Source organism: Giraffa tippelskirchi, chromosome 13, assembly GCF_054371585.1.
Source record: "Giraffa tippelskirchi isolate mGirTip1 chromosome 13, T2T-mGirTip1v1.2.pri, whole genome shotgun sequence".
NCBI classification, from domain to species: domain Eukaryota; kingdom Metazoa; phylum Chordata; class Mammalia; order Artiodactyla; family Giraffidae; genus Giraffa; species Giraffa tippelskirchi.
In genome coordinates this window covers 51,759,344-51,778,065 of record NC_137287.1, presented here as the reverse complement: position 1 = coordinate 51,778,065, position 18,722 = coordinate 51,759,344, and the positions used below count along the sequence as shown (strand labels likewise).

Genomic DNA, 18,722 nt, shown 5'->3' with positions numbered 1-18,722 from the left:
CCCTGACCCTGCTTGTTAAGTACTTCACACTTTCCTCAATCCTAATATGGCCAGAATTCTTGTTTTTCTAATTCCCATATGTAGTCTTTCAATAGATTCATTACTTGAAGCTTATGGAGTTCTTTAAATCCCAAAATATCTTATTGGCAAATATTGATATAATTATTAAAAAATATTATGGCCACCATTAAAAAGTACTTACTACATACCAAACCTAGACAGCATATTAAAAAGCAGAGACATTACTTTGCCAACAAAGGTCCATCTAGTCAAGGCTATGGTTTTTCCAGTGGTCATGTATGGATGTGAGAGTTGGACTATAAAGAAAGCTGAGCACCGAAGAATTGATGCTTTTGAACTGTGGTGCTGGAGAAGACTCCTGAGAGTCCCTTGGACTGCAAGGAGATCCAACCAATCCATCCTAAAGGAGATCAGTCGTGGGTGTTCATTGGAAGGACCTGATGCAAAGAGCTGACTCAGTGGAAAAGACCCTGATGCTGGGAAAGATTGAGGGCAGGAGGAGAAGGGGACAACAGAGGATGAGATGGCTGGGTGGCATCACCAACTCAATGGCATGGGTTTTGGCAGACTCAGGGAGTTGGTGATGGACAGGGAGGCCTGGTGTGCTGCGGTTCATGGGGTTGCAAAGAGTCGGACACAACTGAGCAACTGAGCTGAACTGAACTACATACCAAGCCATCACTAGCTCATAAATTTTCACATTAATTTGAAATAATTTACAGGTGAAGAAACTGCTTGGAGAACATGTTCAATAGTAAGATAGATCAATTATTCAAAGTCAAGTCAAAATGGCTGAGCTGGGTTCAAAACTATATCTACCACCTTCTAAAGCCCAAACCAGTCTGATTCTCCGACACTGTTTTGTAGTGACTAGACTTTTTTCTGTTGTAATAGGTACCATCCTTCCCACCAATCAGAGCAAGACAGGGAGTGAAGAAAAGCATCCTTCACCATCACTAGCATCACTTGGTTCTGAGTTGGAAGCCATGGGCTGGTCCTTTGTGGATTCCTGAAGGCCACCATTCAAGAGAGTTCCCCTCCCATAAACTCCTTGCCTGGGAGAAAAGTAAGAGGACTCTTGAGGCAGGAGGGCTGTGGATTCTTAAAGAAAACCAGACAAAAGAGTAGAAGGGAAAGTCATCCTGTCACTTGCTCTGTTAGGCCATATGGATAAACAGAAACCATGCCACATTGAAGTTCCTCTCTCCCCTAGGCAATCCAAACATCTATTTACCAAACTGTGCTGCTTAGTAAGCTCACATACATATATATTTTATAACTGTGCCATCTGCGTTATCATAGTTATGGTTGTGCCAGTGCTTCCATAAAACTGATAGTAAATCTTTTTTTCTGAGGTTCAGAAAGAGCCAATAAAAAGTGGGTCTGGGCTGAAACTTCTTCCCAACAGTTTCCAGCCAAGACACTAATAGATTTGTTGGCAAATTAAACAAATATCAATTTACTTGACAGGCTAAAAAAAAAAAATTACTAAAGTTTACTAATTCCAGAGACAAATATGCAGTCACAAAGGAGAAGAAAAAGCTCAGTCCCGATATAAACAAGATTATAGTCTTAACTTTAATTTTAATGTCTGTAGGCCATTCCTTTGATTAACTTAAAACATTAAGAAGTCAGGTTAGTACTGTAAAATCTACACATTTCCTGATTGCATTTGCAGGAGATCTTTTGATAACAAACAGCAGAAATGGCCAATGAGTACCTTAGGCAAGAAGGAAATTCATCAAAGAGCTTTGCAAGCTCCCACAGGATTGCAGGACTAAAGGGAGAGGGGAGAGTGTGCTGAGGAATGAGGGCTGAAGTGGAAGAAGATGCAAGCAGTCTTAGTAGCACGAACTGCTTGGCAGCACCACGGCTAGAACGAAGGGACTCTGGCCCTGTCAGCCTTCTCTGTATCCTTTTGCTCTGGATCCAAAATCCCAGCAAAAGATGTGGTGAGCCAAACCAGCCATGTGGCTGCTCCTGGAGCTGCACAGCAGTGGGGGAAGCAACCAGCAGCATCATTTCTAACTTCCAAGAAGGAGGGAGGAAGAGGAAGGTGATAGGGAGGGGCAAGAGGGATAGGGAGGGAGGAGGAGAAGGAAGGAGGAAAAATACAGAAAGAAAAAGAGAGAGAGAACCACATGGGTGTCAAACACTAGGGAGCTGGTTGGATAGATTATGCTACAAACACGCGATGGAATATTATACAATCATTTAAAGTTATAGGAAAAATAGTTAATGACTTGGAAAGCTGTGCTTATTTAGTCTTCAGTTTTTTTTAAAAAAAAATGATTATCAAACAGTATGTGCAATATAATCCCATTTTAGAAAGGAAGGAATAGATAAATAAACCTGCATGCATTAAAAAAACAGGTGATGGGATTGAGTTATTTTTAGTTTCTTATTTCAGCTAATCTCTGTGATCAATGTTTTTTTTAAAATAGATGTATATTGCTTTTGAAAGAATGATTGAAAAAAACAAAACAGTAGCAATTTTCAGTTTTCAAAACCTCCTCCTATCTACACCCTCATGTTCACTGCAACATTATTCACAATAGCCAAGACATGGAAACAACTTTTGTCCGTTCATGGAACAAGAAAACATGTATATTACATAGTGGAGTATTATTCCACTATGTAATAATAAAAAGGGGAACTCTGCCATTTGCAACGATAGAGCTGGATCTCAATGGTATTATGCTAAGTGAAATAAGTCAGAAAAAGACAAATGCTGTATGATCTCAGGTAAGTGGAATCTAAAAATAAAAAATCAAACTCAGAACAGACTGGTGGCTGCCAGAGGTGGAGGGTGGTGAGTGGGTGAAATGGGTGAAGATGGCCAAAAGGTACAAACTTCTAGTTATAAGATAAGCCAAGTCCTGGAGATGTAACATAAAAAATAACAAACAAACCAACAAAAAACACTTCCTCCTGAATCTTTGCACTATATCCAGCAAGTAGTACTATTATCCCATTCCACAGATGGAGAGGTTGAGGCTCAAAGAGACTGTTGTCATGCAGACTCATAACACAGATCTGAGACAGGAACCTTGGCTTTAGTCTGCCAGCCCTGGAGCTCTTTCCCTCTCCCTTCCTGGGGGGCTGGAGTCATGGGATGTGACCCTTGACAAGGGGGATAGGCACTTGGCACCCTCTTTGTGAGTCAGGCTGTCTTTCCTGCTTTCTTTAGCTCCAAGAGCTGCCACCAAAGCCTAATGAACTAGTACTTTTTCTCCTTTTATGCAAGAGATGATCATTAAGGTATTAATGGAAATTCTATGCATACTATCATAACTGCTGAATGTTATCTTCCATGAGCCATTTTGAAATCATCTCTGTATCCAAAAGGTCACTATGGCTGGCTGAATGGCATTGATTTCCTGGTGTTCACAGATGTGCAAGACAACTCCTGCTGGGGCCTTTCATGGATTAAGGAGCTGAGCCAGCGATATGCACGTGGCAAGTATGTCCTCTGAGCAGAGTCATTATAAGCAAAGATCAACAGGGAGGCTCCAGCAGATTGACATCATGTGGAGTCACACCTTCCTGAGATGCTAGCTCCTCCCAGCCCAGCCCACCTGGGCTGCAGCTTAGGGGCTGGTGCTTAGCTGATGCGACACCATGATGCCCAAGAGCTCCTGTCCACAGCTGCTTCCTCCATGCACCCAGTGACTCGTGTTCCCCAAGAGAAACTCAGCCTCTAACTAGGCTTAGTGTCAGCGGGGTTTGGGCTGAGACGCGGGGACCATAGATGCTGCTTTTCACTGTGAATTCTGAAAACTCTTAGGAAGGGCAGTCAGATTTCATAATTTTAGTAAATTTTGGTTCTTCTTTCATGTTTATGCTCTCCTCATCTTTTAAAGAAATTGTTTGCTTGAGGCATAGTTGATTTACAATGTTGCTAGTTTCAGGTGTACAGCAAACTGATTCAGTTATACATATACATGTGCATGCTCAGTCGCTGAGTGGCGTCTGACTCTGCAACACCATGGACTGTAGCCCATCAGGCTCCTCTGTCCATGGAATTCTCCAGGCAAGAATACTGGAGTGGGGTTGCCATGCTCTTCTCCAGGGGATCTTGCCGACCCAGGGATGGAACCCACATCTCCTGCACTGCAGGCAGATTCTTTTACCATTGAGCCACCTGGGAAGCCATATATTTACACATTTATATTAATACATACACACACTTTAAGTTTATTTTCCATTATAGGCTATTACAAGATATTGAGTATAGTTCCCTGTGCTACACAGTAGGTCCTTATTACTTATTAGTTATCTATTATATATATGTTAGTGTGTATATGTTGATCCCAAACCTCTAATTTATCCCTCTTCTCTTTTCTCCTTTGGTAAATGTAAGTGTGCTTTCTATGTCTGTGAGTCTATTTCTGTTTTGTAAGTAAATTCATTTGTATTGCTTTTTCTAGATTCCATATATAAGTGATATCAAGTTGGTATTTATTTTTCTGACTTGATTCACTTCGTATGATAATCTATAGGTCCATCCATGTTGCTGCAAATGGCATAACTTCATTCTTTTCAATGGCTGAGTAATATTCCATTGTTCACATATACCACATCTTCTTTATCCAGTCATCAGATTTCTTTTAAATGCTTTTAATTGGAGAGATCTGTGTCAGTGCTGAGGGCTCACAGTTAAGTCTGGTATCAGAAAGGCAGGTGCATCACTTCCCAGCAACTCTGTGATGTCATAAAGTCAGCGGTGAGTCTGGCTCATGCTGCCCCAGTACCTCTCCTTGGTGCCAACCACCAGGCCCCACAATAAGCACTTGTTGAGAGTTTTGGACTAGGCTGTGTATGAGGACAAGGGACAATTTTATTCCAGAGAAGAGACCAGATTGTAAGCCCAAAGCAATTTACACTAAATACATATGACAAATGAATCCAGAGAAGTCCATATTTCAGTAGAGAATGACTCACATCTACTGGGCAAGTTTCTGTTGCTGGCCCTTTTCCAAAGCATCGAGGTGAAAGTAAGATGCTGGATGGGCTTCCTTGGTGGCTCAGACAGGAAAGAATCCGCCTGCAATGCGGGAGACCTGGGTTCAATCCCTGGGTCAGGAAGAGCCCTTGGAGGAGGGCATGGCAACCCACTCCAGCATTATTTCCTGGAGAATCCCATGGACAGAGGAGCCTGGTGGGTAACAGTCCATACTGTCTCACAGAGAAATACATGACTAAAGCGACGATACAGAGGTTGATCAGAAGGTCACAAGATGGCAGTTGAATCCCCCAGGGGCAGAACTATGCTCCTGAAGCTGTTTCTGGAGCAAGCAGAGCAGATCTAGCAGCTGGAACAAGCTGGCAGAAAAGCAGCAATCTGCTCTGGAAGACTCTCCAGAGTCCCTGTCACTGATTTTTATTGCCAATTCCCTTTCCTGACTGCACTTCTGGTCTCTGACTGGATTTCCCCCTAGTCTTCAGATCTGCTTGTGCAATCCCCAAGCCCTGGCTCTCCCTTTCTGCTCCCCAAATCATCCCTCTTCCCAGGCTCTGTCCTCTCGAATCTACTCAGAATGCTTTACACATCCAAGGCCAGTACCCCGTGGCTAGTCCTGTTGCTCAGCTCAGCACACACCCTCCCTTTCTGCACCATCCCAAACCAGTCCAGGAAATCTTGTATTGTTGCTTTGCTGAGTCCCTTTATTAGGAGCTACAGGAGGGGTGAGGTCACAAAGGAAGAACATGAAGAGCAAGAAGAGAAACAGGTCTCAGGAGAATGAGAACAATAAAGTAGCCATTAGCAAACTTGGAAAACACTTTTTTTTTCCTACCGTGTGTGTTTTCAAGTGCTGTTTTCAAGGGAATTATTTGAAATGGCTGATTTGGAGAACTTGTGTCACTTGGGTATATCTGGATTAGAGCCAAACCTCTCACCCTCAAAGTGATTCAACTGATTGTAGCAAATGTTATTCCATTCAAAAGTTATATATAACAATAGAAACAACAATAAAAGTATCTGCAATCTGCACTGTGGCTTCATTTGTAACAACTGTATACACATGATCTCTCTTAGAGAATGCAAATCGATACTACAATGGAGTACCTCCTCACACCAGTCAGAATGGTTATCATTAAAATCTACAAATAATAAATGCTGAAGAGGGTGTGGAGAAGAACTCTCCTATACTGTTGGTGGGAATGTAAATCGGTTCAGCCATGATGGAAAACAGTATGGAGGTTCTTCAAAAAACTAAAAATAGAGTTGCCATATCATTTAGCAATCTAACTCCTGGACATATATCTGGAGAAAACTATAATTCAAAAAGATACATGCAACCCTTATGTTCATAACAGCACTAGTCACAATAGCCAAGACATGGAAACAACCTGAATATCCACTGACAGATGACGGATAAAGATGTGGTACATATATACAATGGAATACTGTTATTGTTGTTTAGTCACTCATTTGTGTCTGACTCTTTGTGACCCCATGGACTATAGCACGCCCGGCTCCTCTGTCCATGAGGTTTTCTGGGCAAGAATACCAGAGTAGGTTGCCAATTCCTCCTCCAGGGACTCTTCCTGGCCCAGGGATTGAACCTGCAGCTCCTGCATTGGCAGGCAGATTCTTTCCACTGAGCCACCAGGGAAGCCCCCTAGCCACTGCATTGCTCAGCCATAAAAAGAACAAAATAATGCCATTTGTAGCAACATGGATGGACTTAGAGATTATCAGACTACGTGAAGTCAGAGAAAGACAAATACCATATGATATCATTTATATGTGAAATATATAATATGACACAAATGAACTTATCCACTAAAGAGAAACAAAGTTATACTTGCCAGGGGGAAAGAGTCTGGGAGGGATGGATTGGGAATTTGGGATTAGCAGATATAAACTATTACATATATTGATAGAACGGATAAATAATAAGGTCCTACTGTATAGCATGCTGCTGCGGCTGCTAAGTCTCTTCAGTCGTGTCCGACTCTGTGCGACCCCATAGACAGCAGCCCACCAGGCTCCCCCGTCCCTGGGATCCTCCAGGCAAGAACACTGGAGTGGGTTGCCATTTCCTTCTCCAATGCGTGAAAGTGAAAAGTGAAAGTGAAGTAGCTCAGTCGTGTCTGACTCTTAGCGACCCCATGGACTGCAGCCTACCAGGCTCCTCCGTCCATGGGATTTTCCAGGCAAGAGTACTGGAGTGGGGTGCCATTGCCTTCTCCACTGTATAGCATAGGGAACTATATTCAACATTCTGTAATAAACCACAATGGAAAAGAAAAAAGTAAGCAAATAATCTCATATCCTAAAAATATAGGCATTCTCTTATAAGTTACTACTGACTATAATTGGACATTTAGTAAATATTTTGCAGTAAGATGAGAAACGATATTAGCTGGGGCTATTTGTTCAGGTTGGATCATTTGTAAGATTTTGCTTAGTGATGGGTAAACTGAAGTTCCATGGCAGCTAAGTTTCTTCCTGAGTGATATTACAGGGGCAATGGTTCTAACCTCAGTGGCACTTAGTAAATTCCCCCAGAGGCTGCTTGTCAACTACTTGAAATGGATAAATGAAGGTGTACTGGACAGGATAGGTTAGGTTATGCTGCAGTGACAAACAATCCTCAGGTCTTTCTTACTGGTTTAAACAGAAATGATGTCTTTATGATGCATATTCATTACTTGAAATCTAGGGGTTTATTCCACATCTTCACTCAGACCCAGGCTGGTCACAGTAGCAAGAGCGAGAGTACAAATAAAGAATCATTTACTATTAATCCTAGAAGTGACGTGTCATTTTGCTCACATTGTGTTAATCCACAAGCCATATGAGTTGATTTAAATTCAATGGGGAATTGAAAATAGAATAAGTATTTGTGAATAATTGTAAAACTCATCAGAAGAGGAATAAAGACATCTTCATTTTTAAACTCCATGCTCATTAAAGATATTCTGCATGAAGACAAAAGCATAGAAAGTAGTAATATATAATGATCCCAGAACACATGTCGAAAATTTGAGTTATACAATGTTAGGAACAAAATATTTTCAGGGAAAAGATCATATAACTCATATCTTATCTGGCCAATAAAATTCAAGTACATAAAGTGACTTAGCCAAGATCATACAACTAACCAGTCTGCAGGGGCCATCTCATTTCTAGTCTAATAATCTTTGAGGCAGGAGTTTTGCAAAGACAGAATTTAAAAACCAAACAGGGACTTCCCTGATGGCCCAGTGGTTATGAATCCCCCTCACAATGTAGGGTACACAGGTTCGATCCCTGGTCACAGAACTAAGATCCCATATGCTGCAGAGCAACTAAGCCCATGCACTTCCACTCCTGAGCCCCTGCACCACAACTTGAGAGTCTGTGCACCACAGTGAAAGACCCTGCCTGACGCACTGAAGATCCTGTGTGCCGCAATCAAGACCCAACACGTGCGTGCTAAGCCGCTTCAGTCGTGTCTGACTCTTTGAGACCCCATGGACTGTAGCCCAGGCTCCTCTGTCCATGGGATTCTCTAGGCAAGAATATTGGAGTGGGCTACCAAGACCTTCTCCAGGGGATCTTCCTGACCTGGGATCAAACCTGAGTCTCTTATGTTTCCTGCATTGGCAGGCAGGTTCTTTACCATTAGTGCCACCTTGGAAGACCCAACACAGTCAAATAAATATATACATAAAAACCACAACAATAATGAAGGCACAGCTTGCAAGTGAATTCTTTTATGTTAAAAAATTATTGATTACTTTTTCATTCTATTGATAACTAACTAATTGCCACCTATTATGATGCAGATAAAGTCAAATCACGACTCAGAGACCCCATGTGCTCTGCAGTAAACCTGGACAATTTAGACACATTAGCGGTTGTCTGTTCCTTTCTCCAAGTGCTTATCCTTCAGTAAAGCCTCAGGGTAAAACCCAGAATATTTCTTACATAGCTAAGCTATTTTGCCAATCAAATTGATGATGACATCTTTTCTTTCCTATGCTGAAAATGTTCAAACATTTCTTGAACAGCAGTTATATAGGTGAGTAATTTGCTAGAGAAGTTCCAGTGTCTATTTAAGGAGGGAAAATAAAAATAGTAACATAAAACTATTCACAATAACACAATAAATGCAATAGCATATAACTTATTTCTTTAAGTTTCCCACAGGATTGAAATGCAAATCCATAATAATATATAGAAAAATAACTTGAAGTCTGGAGTGCATAAACAAAAGTTCAGTATCAGGGGACCAAACTAATGTATAATTGGGCACGAGACCCAAGTTAGAAATACATGCATAATTTCATAATTTCATTTGCTTAACTAAAAACTGTTTGTAACATGTACATAAGTCCCTAGTGAAGACAGAGTAAGTATTTAGGCAGGGTATAACGGATTAATTTTGAGATTGCTTGGTGGCCATTGGCTATGAGTTATACATATAAGACAGTGTTGATTTTTTTTTATTCCTTTCTCTTTTTTTAAATATTTTTTTTGATGTGTACCATTTTTAAAGTCTTTATTGAATTTGTCACATCACTGCTTCTGCTTTATGGCTGCCTCCTTGGCTGCAAGGCATTTGGGATCTCAGCTCCCTGACCAGAGATGAAACCCACACCCTCTACATTGGAAGGCAAAGTCTTAACCACTGGACTTCCAGGGAAGTCCCAAGACAGTGCCCATCCTAACAGTGGGCATTTCCTGGAAACAGTCTCCTTTGCGCCTGTTCTCCTGAAAGTCTCATTATTAACTACACGCCTTGACCACCAATAAGTGAAGTAAGTGGTGCCTTTCAAAGCAGGTTAGTGTTTCCCATACATTTAATTAAAGTGGACTTTATTCCATCATCCTTCAGAACCAAAATTAAGCAGAGAGAAACTCTTTCAAGGGCAGACATTGACAACAAATATGTCTCTTACTAGAATCCTTAAAGTGATCCAGTTAGCCCCAGAGTTCAGAATTTCTGGTATAACATACAAGTTCAGTGTTTTTTCTCCTGAGCACAGAAGTGTCAGCTCTTGCGTGAGTGGGAAGAATGTGGGGAGGGTCATGTCCCTGATGTGATGTGGATTTCGTGCTTTCTAATAAGGTCCTACTTGCAAAACAAGTCATTTTGTTAAATGGTAAAAATATTAATGTCCTGAAGTTCATAAACTGGTAAAGAGAGAAGTCAAATCAGGATGTCTCTCTGGCTCATAGGCAGACCTGGGTCATTAGACATCGTCTCATCAGACAGCCTCATCTCAGGACTTGTTAGTGCTGTAAACATCAAAAGAAATGATTTCAGAGGTGGGCTGACAATGTTCCAGTCTGCAGCTGGGTTGGCTTTTCATGTAGCTTATCTCACAATAGCAAATGTTTAATCTTTGAGCTGTTTTATGTCCAAAAAATTCACTTAACCGCCTGATTTTTTTTTTTCCTAAGGACTGTAACAAATGACTAAAAGATTCCTACCCCAGTACTTTGTAATGATGGGTATACATTAGAATCACCTTGGAAACATTTTAAAAATTGCATGCCTGGGTCTCACTCTCAGAAACTCTAATTTAACCAGTCTGGAGTAGGGCCCAGGCATAGTGTTTTTTTAAAGCACCTTAAGTAATTCCGCAGTCAAGGTGGAGAACTGTTGTCTCCAATTTTCTCTCTGTCTGGGGCTTGCAAAAGTGAGCCTCTGTGGCTTCCAAGATAAAATCTTTCTTTTTTGCCTTTTTGTATTAATCCCCCAAAGAATATTTGTATTAGACTAAAGATAATATCCAGCTCTTGCATCTGACTTGACTTCTATCCCTTGGCTTTCAGGATGGTGATGGACATTGTGTGAAGAAAGGGAGCAGAGAGCCAGAGCAGTTGGGAGGGAGTCCAGCTCACCTCGTTCCTGCTGTTCTTTGCTGTACACACACGTCAAGATAATGTCAGTGGAAGAGGAAGGCCAGAATGCAGGATCTACCGTCCTAAGGGGCACCTGAGGAAACCATAAGTGGTCTAGGGGCTGGTGGGGGCTGGTGGGAGAGGAAAATCCAACAATAAAGAGTGACCATATGTTGGAGGAAATGTAAATTGGCACAGCCACTACGGAGAACAGTATGGCAGTTCCCTAAAATACTAAAAATAAAGCTACCCTATGATCCAGCAATCCCACTCTTGAGCATATATCCAGAGAAAACCATAATTCTGATTAATATGCACCTCAATGTTCAGTGCGGCACTATTCACAATAGCCAAAACTTGGAATTAACCTAAATGTCCATTGACAGAGGAATGGAAAAACAAGTTGTGGTACTTAAATACAATGGAATATTGCTCAGTCACAAAAAACAATGAAACAGAATGAACCTAAAGATTGTCATACTAAGCCAGACAGAGAAAGACAAATATATGATATCACTTACATACAGAATCTAAAACACTAACACAAATGAACTGATTTACAAAACAAAAACAGACTCATAGACTTAGAGGACAAACTTGTGGATATCAGGAAGGAAGAGTGCAGGGGAGGGACAAATTGGGAGTCTGGAACTGACCTATACACACTGCTATATTTAAAATAGATAACCTTTCGTGAAGATGGAGCCAAAGGCAAAGAAGGAGGCCCCTGCCCCTCCCAAAGCTGAAGCCAAAGCAAAGGCCTTGAAGGCCAAGAAGCAGGGTTGAAATGCATCCACAGCCACTAACAAAAGAGTAGATCCAGACGTCACCCACGTCCCAGCAGCCCAAAATACTGCAGCTCAGGAGGCAACTCAAATATCCTCGGAAGAATGCCCCCAGGAAAAACAAACTTGACCACTATGTCATCATCAATTCCCCCCTCTCCACCCAGTAAGCCATGAAGAAAATAGAAGACAACACACTGGTGTTCACTGTGGATGTCAAGGCCAACAAGCAGCAAATTAAACAGGCTGTGAAGAAGCTCTATGGCACTGATGTGGCTAAGATAAACACCCTGATCATATGCTCAACTGGCTCCAGACTAAGACACTTTGGATGTTGCCAACAAAACTGAAATCATCTAAACTGAGTCCAGCTGGCTAATTCCAACTATAAAAGTTTTCATTATAAAAACAAAATAAAATAGATAAACACAAGGACCTACTCTATAGCACAGGGAGCTCTGCTAAATGTTCTATAATAACCTAAATGGGAACAGAATTAGAAAGAGAATAGATATATGTCTATGTGTAACTGAATCACTTTGCTTCACACCTGAAACTAACACAACATTGTCAATCAACTAAACCCCAATATAAAATAAAAACTAAAATAAATAAATAATGACTGTGGATACTGGTGACCACACCCACTGTATGGACCAAGGGACAACAAACCCTCCCAAGATCCATCTCTAACTTGCCCCTCTGATTGTAACTGAGTCAGCAAAGCCCCAGGGGATTCCTTTTCTCACCCAGCTCCACAAACCTGTGTGCAAAGACATCATTTCACAGTTTATCTTTATCACTTGCTTTGATCTCACACATACACAAGATCTTTGCCCTAAAGATTGGATTGGGTTTTATAGGTATCTCCTCAGTGATCCTCAGAAATGATGCAATGATGACGCCTTATCTGGGAGAAAGCCAGAAGGCAGTGTAAATAAGACTCAGTTGGACTCACTGATGACTGCTAGGACCAGACTTATTTCCAATTCAAAGTTTACCAGAAATTGCCAAACCCAGCCAAACAGCATTCCCTCTCAAAGATCCAAGACTGTCAACAGATCTCTGCTGCATTGGGGCTGCTCCTGCTTAGGTTTTACATGGGGAGTTTCAGCCCCGGATCTTGTATGATGCTTGAAGAGGAGCCATTTCAGTTACAGAACGCCTCCTTTTTACACTATACCTTGACACCTATGCCTTCTTATTCCTCACCTAGGATGGCACTTGACATAACACAGAGACCATGCAAGTGACAGTCAACATGGATCATTGATCAGACCCAGTGCCAAATTCACTTGTAATTCAGTTTACAAGCCAGAGCAGAACACAGAAATTAACAAATAAATGACACAGGTTATGAGACATTTTCCACTGAGATGTGTCCCATAAATCCACACATTTCAATAGGCTTATTTACAATAGGCAACTAGCGCAGATCGGGTTTATCCTGCTAAAAATAACTCATAGACCGTGATTCTCCCTGATCTTTCTGCTGGTGAACACCATTGTGTGCTTTCCAGGAAATCTGGTTATTTGTGAGTTTTCAAAGAATTCTTTATCTGGCTCATTCTTCCTTTTCCAGGTGCCCCATGTAGGCAGCAGGTTTTCCTTTTTAGCACTCAAACATTTTTAAAAATGCTTCCATAACCATTGCTATCTTGACTCCTCAAGAAACCTCTGGAGTATGAGGGATAAGATTCTTCTTCCCTGAACAGAGTGAGGGAAATTCAAATTCAGAATAAATAAGTGAGTCATCTAGACCCGTAAAGCAAGTTGGGAATGAAGCAACTTGAGAAATTCAGCCCTTGCTCCTTAACATTCTGTCCTTCATGATTCCCTCTTGGATCCTGATTCTTCGTCAAGAACAATACATGAATCATCCCTGAAACTTGCACATGTAGAAAGACAGAAAAAATTCTCTGTTTTAAACCATAATAATGTACGATGTGTTGCAGTGGGGCTTCCCAGGTGGTTCAGTGGTAAAGAATCTGCCTGCTAATGCAGGAGACACGGATTCGATCCCTGGGTCAGGAAGATCCCCTGGAGGAGGAAATGGCAACCTGTTCCAGTATTCTTGCCTGGGAAAATCCTATGGACAGAGGAGCCTGGTGGGCTACAATCCACAGGGTCACAGAGTCGGACACAACTGAGCGTGCATGCACATATGTGGTGCAATAGCTACTGAAATCCGAGAGCTCTGAGCTGTGTGGGTTGTGGGGGCACTGATAGAAGTCTAGCCCCTGCTTCCAGGGAAAACGGAGCAGCCCTGAGGTAGTGACAATAATGATTTGCTCTGTTATGCACATGGAATGTTCCATCATTTAGCATAAGCAGCATGTTCTTGCTATACTGATCTTTGACTCTCCAGTGTCTGGCCAAATGGACCCTACACATAGTAGGTGTACAGATGTTTTTGTTGGACTAAATCATCTATACTTGGAGACTCACAATATGTTTTCAAAACAGGCAGTTCAGAAATAATTATCTTCATTTTGCAAATAAGGAAAATAAAGCTTAAGGAAATTAAATGGCCAAGTTCAAGTTTACAGCTAGTAAGTATCCAGATCAGGGCTGATCCCCAGATCTCAGTGAAGTCAAAGAAGGTTTTCCCCTTCCCCAGCTTTTGGGAATTCTATGGGAATGTCTTCTTGTGTCTTTTCAAACCAAGGTCAGCACAGGTACTCAATAATCTCTTCACTGATTGTGTAGCATTTGCCCCTAATGATTGCTGGTTCGATTCTTGTTATTAAAATGCAGACACAGAAAACTATCTGGACCCTTGTAGTCAATGGGGTTGTAGAGTAAGGAGTGGAAACTGGGCACTTAGTGCAAAGGTCCTCAGCATCAGATACCCATGTGCCTCCAACAAGACCCTTAGGCCTAACCAGCTTCTGTTGCCTTAACTATAAAAGAAAATAGTTGGAAGAATTTGCCACTCTGTTCACTCTGAGCTCTAAAAATTGCTAGCAACTCTCCTTTGGCTATTTAATTCCTGCATTAGTACCTATTTAGGTGGGTCTTAAGAAAACTAGAATTATATTTTCTTTTATTTTCTATTCTTAGAGTGAGACAGCGTCATTTCACTCCCTGTAAGATCCCCCAGGTGAGATGCTTGGCCATCATCCTCACCTACTTTCTGGATTCATCCAGAGGAGGGCACTGAACCTCATCTTGACTCAGAATATGACAACATCGATACTGAGTTGCTCCTGTGCCTTTTAGGTATGTCTCCTTCACTCTGGAAATGGGAGGTGGTGGTGGGGGCAGTCACTGGAAGACACATTTAACACGACTTTCCCTTCAGGGTAAGCCAGAGCAACTCAGAGCTCCCACTGACTAATGACACCTGTTTAAAGTTTACCGAAGAGATAAAACAAGTATCAAAGCATCACAGAAGAAGGAAGCAAAAAGAGGAAGAGGAAGGAGAAATGGGGCATACGAAAAGGGAAAGTTAGAAAAAAAGAAGCAGGAAAAGAATGAGAAATGAATTGAGTTCAAGAAGTGCTCACCCACTCTGGGTGTGTTATTATTGTTGGCTTGAAATTTCACTATAACCTGTAAATTGGCCTCATTCACACCTGGTGATGGAGAAGGAGGCTGAGGCGCTGCAGGTTTACATCATTCCAGGGCTAGTTGAATAGCAGCTGTCAATCAGGTGGGAGAGGGGGCGTTGACCGAGGACAGGAGACTGTGGGGGACCAGAGAAGAAGACAGTGCCAGGCTTTCACCAGCTAACCCAGTTGTGTCTGCCGGCCGGAGTCAGCCACAGCTGGCCGGTGATTAACCTTGGGCAGGAGAAGACTGGGACCCGGGGGACTGCATTCCATGAGGGCTTTGGCCACTTCAGGCTGCACTTCTCATTAGCAGGGGCCAGGATCAATTTTGTCAAGGCCGACTTTCCTTCTGTCCTGTTCCCGGCTGCCCGGCAGAGTCAGCGTTTCCAGATCCTGTGAGTAGTCCATCATGGACGTGCCCAGACGCTCAGAAAGGGATGGGGCAATGTCAGCACAAAGATTGTTCTGAGGACCTTGAAGTACTGGGTCCAGCATGTGGGATAAGAAATCCATAGCCTTTTAGAGATTCTCCCCCCACCCATTTAGCTCAACCCTTAGAGGCAAGGAGTGGTTCTCCCTGAAGATCACCACTTAACATGATGACTGCCTCTCACAGCTACTAGGAAAGGAGGGGGGACGGGATGGATGACCAGACCGTGACCAGACACACTCCAGCCAACCTCCATCTCTCACTCGTTAGCCAAGAGCACGAGAGCCCGGGACGTGCCTCTACTGGTTTAATTTTTTCAAAAATGCATACAACTTCGCAACATGTACTTATAGGAATGCTCTGCTTAGCTAAGAACCACTTTGTGATGATTCAAGCGACACAAAACAAACACAAGCATGCCTAAGAGATCCGACAGAACTCATAAAATTGTGACTTGACCCAGAAATTCTAGTCACACAAGAATCTAGGCGGTGCCCCACCACCACCAAATTCAGCCACTCTAGTGACTGTCTACCTAGAAGTATCATTTCTGTGGTATTAATTCCTGATACATACATGTGAGTATTTATTTTTGTCAGTGCACTTATAATCCTCGGTAGAAATGAGAGACCTATGGGTGTCCCTCAGGGTATTTTCCGTGTCTCGTGCATCACTGACGCTCAGAGCACCAGTTCTAACACTTTGGTCTCTCTTTTTCTTTAAATAAGACTTGTTTTTTTTAATGTTATTGATTGATTGATTGACTAAAGTATAGTTAATTTACAGTGATGTGTTAGTTTCAAGTGTGGGGCAAAGTGATTCAGTTATATATCTATTATATATACATATTCTTTGTAAGATTCTTTTCCACTATAGGTTATTACAAAATATTGAGTATAGTTCCCTGTGCTATACAGGAGGTCCTGGTTGTTAATATATTTTTTATATAATAGTGTGTGTATGTATTCTGATCTTTCTTTGATGGTCTGTCTTTTGTCCTCATTTTGGGTCCAGTGTGAAGTCTTATTATTCTCATATATAATAGATTCGATTATTGTGACATTCCTTCATTCCGTCTCCCACAACTAAATTCTACATCCACGTGCTTTGTCATGTGACTTCAGAAAGCCTCCCACTGTGCTCACTAGACAGAGTCCATTCCTCCACGTGCTTGCTGCTGGGTTTGGCCCAATGATCACTTTGGCCAACGTCGCTGGAGCAGAGGCTTTGCGTGTGCTGCCCGGTTGGGCCCGGGACCACCGTGAACAGAGGATGCCCACAGAGCTGCTGCCTCTGACAAGCCTGGGCCCCAGAATGAAGATACACATGCAGCCTTGAGCCCAACCCATGGCTAGAAGCAGAGCTATCCATCTGACCGGAAGTCACATAAGCAAGAAAACAAGCCCCTGTTGTTATAACTGATTGGAGTTTGGATGTTTTGAGAGGGGTGGAGGGCAACATTACTGCAGTCCCAGTGATTCATGCACATCTCCAGGAGACATACCTCAAATCTGAACACTGTGAGGGCTCTGTTCAAGAAGACAACCAAAAGCCACTGTTACCTAGAAGACAAGGCCAACTGGACACATGTAGAAAATGAATTTGAGTGGCCCTTAGATCAAGAGCCAAGCGGTTTCTGCCTAAACATTAAGTATTTGTCTGTGAATCTGAAGGAGACAGAGCCCCATCAGAATATAAAAATTCATAGACACGGGCTTCGTATTTTGTGCTGTCGTCATTAGGCAGGTTTCATAGAGCATGGGTCCTGAGAGAGAGCAGTGTTTTGATAACACAGGTCTTCCCTTGATTTCCTCTTGATTACAAGTACAAAACAAGAACCATTTGGTGAGCAGGAAGCTTGCTAGAGTTCAAGTGTATGCTGACCCACATTGACACACCAGCTATATTTTTTCCAATCTCCTGCCTTTTCCCTGTTACTTAACATAAGCAAAAACTACTTGTAATTAAGCTATTAAAACACAGGGACCATTATCAAATACTTTGTTGTTGTTCATTGTTCAGTTGGTCAGTCATGTCTGATTCTTTGTGACCCCATTGCCTGTAGTATGCCAGGATACCTGTCCTTTACCATCTCCCGGAGCTTGCTCAAACTAACGTCCATTGAGTTGGTGATGCCGTCCAGCCCATGGCTAGACAAAGGATCCTTGTCCTCTGTCATTCCCCTTTTCCTCCTGCCGTCAATCTTTCCCAGCATCAGGGTCTTTTCTAATGAGTCAGTTCTTCACATCAGGTGGCCAAAGGACTATTTGCCAAACCTTTGCAAGCACTATTTCATTCAGAAGTCACAGCAATTCTGGGATTTCCCTGATGGTCAGTGGTTAAGAATCTGGCTTCCAATGCAGGGGACACAGGTCTGATCCCTGGTCAGCAAACTAAGCCATAGGGCAACTAAGTTCATGCACTGCAACTACTGAGCCTACACACTCTGTAGCCTGCATGCTACAACCAGAGAGCCTGCATGCCACACCTAGCGAGAAGTCTGCATGCTGCAACTGAGACTCAACACGGTCAAATAAATATTTAAAAAACACCTAAATGCATAAAAGCCATATATTAAAAAGTCACAGCAATTCTATAAACCGGGGGTGACTAGAATTCTCATTTTGCAGATGAGGACGTAGGTTTAGATGAGTTAAGCAACTTGTCTGAAACTACACATCTAATTTATGAGCTGGAATTGTTATCTGGGTGTTTCTAAGTCCAAGGGCATCCCTAACCCCAGCATCTGCCCATCTTTTGGGCATTACTTGTCCCCGCCTCCAACGTCAGGTAAGGCACCTAAGGCCAGTGCTTGAGCTCTATCAGGCACCCAAGTTTACCTACCTCTGGGCCCAACCAGTTCCTTTGCAGGCAGATAAAAATGACAAGATCATGACAGTGGTGGCTTGACTTCTAGCTCTCAAAGGAAATAAACACAAACCAATCATGCCTCATAGTGATGTAGTCCACAGGTCAATACCAAGTCAGCACAGGAAATAATTTGGGAGTAGAAGAAACTACAAATCTACCTACAAAGATGGTGTCTCTGAGGGCAACTCTACTGGGGTAAATCTATTGACTCTTGG

The 18,722-nt window shown here is 42.3% G+C and overlaps 1 protein-coding gene across 1 annotated transcript in view; it reads right to left on the bottom strand.

Annotated features, from left to right (window-relative positions):
• Positions 1-18,722, bottom strand: part of KIF16B (kinesin family member 16B) — a 394,203-nt gene that overhangs the window by 43,861 nt on the left and 331,620 nt on the right. The window lies entirely within an intron of this gene.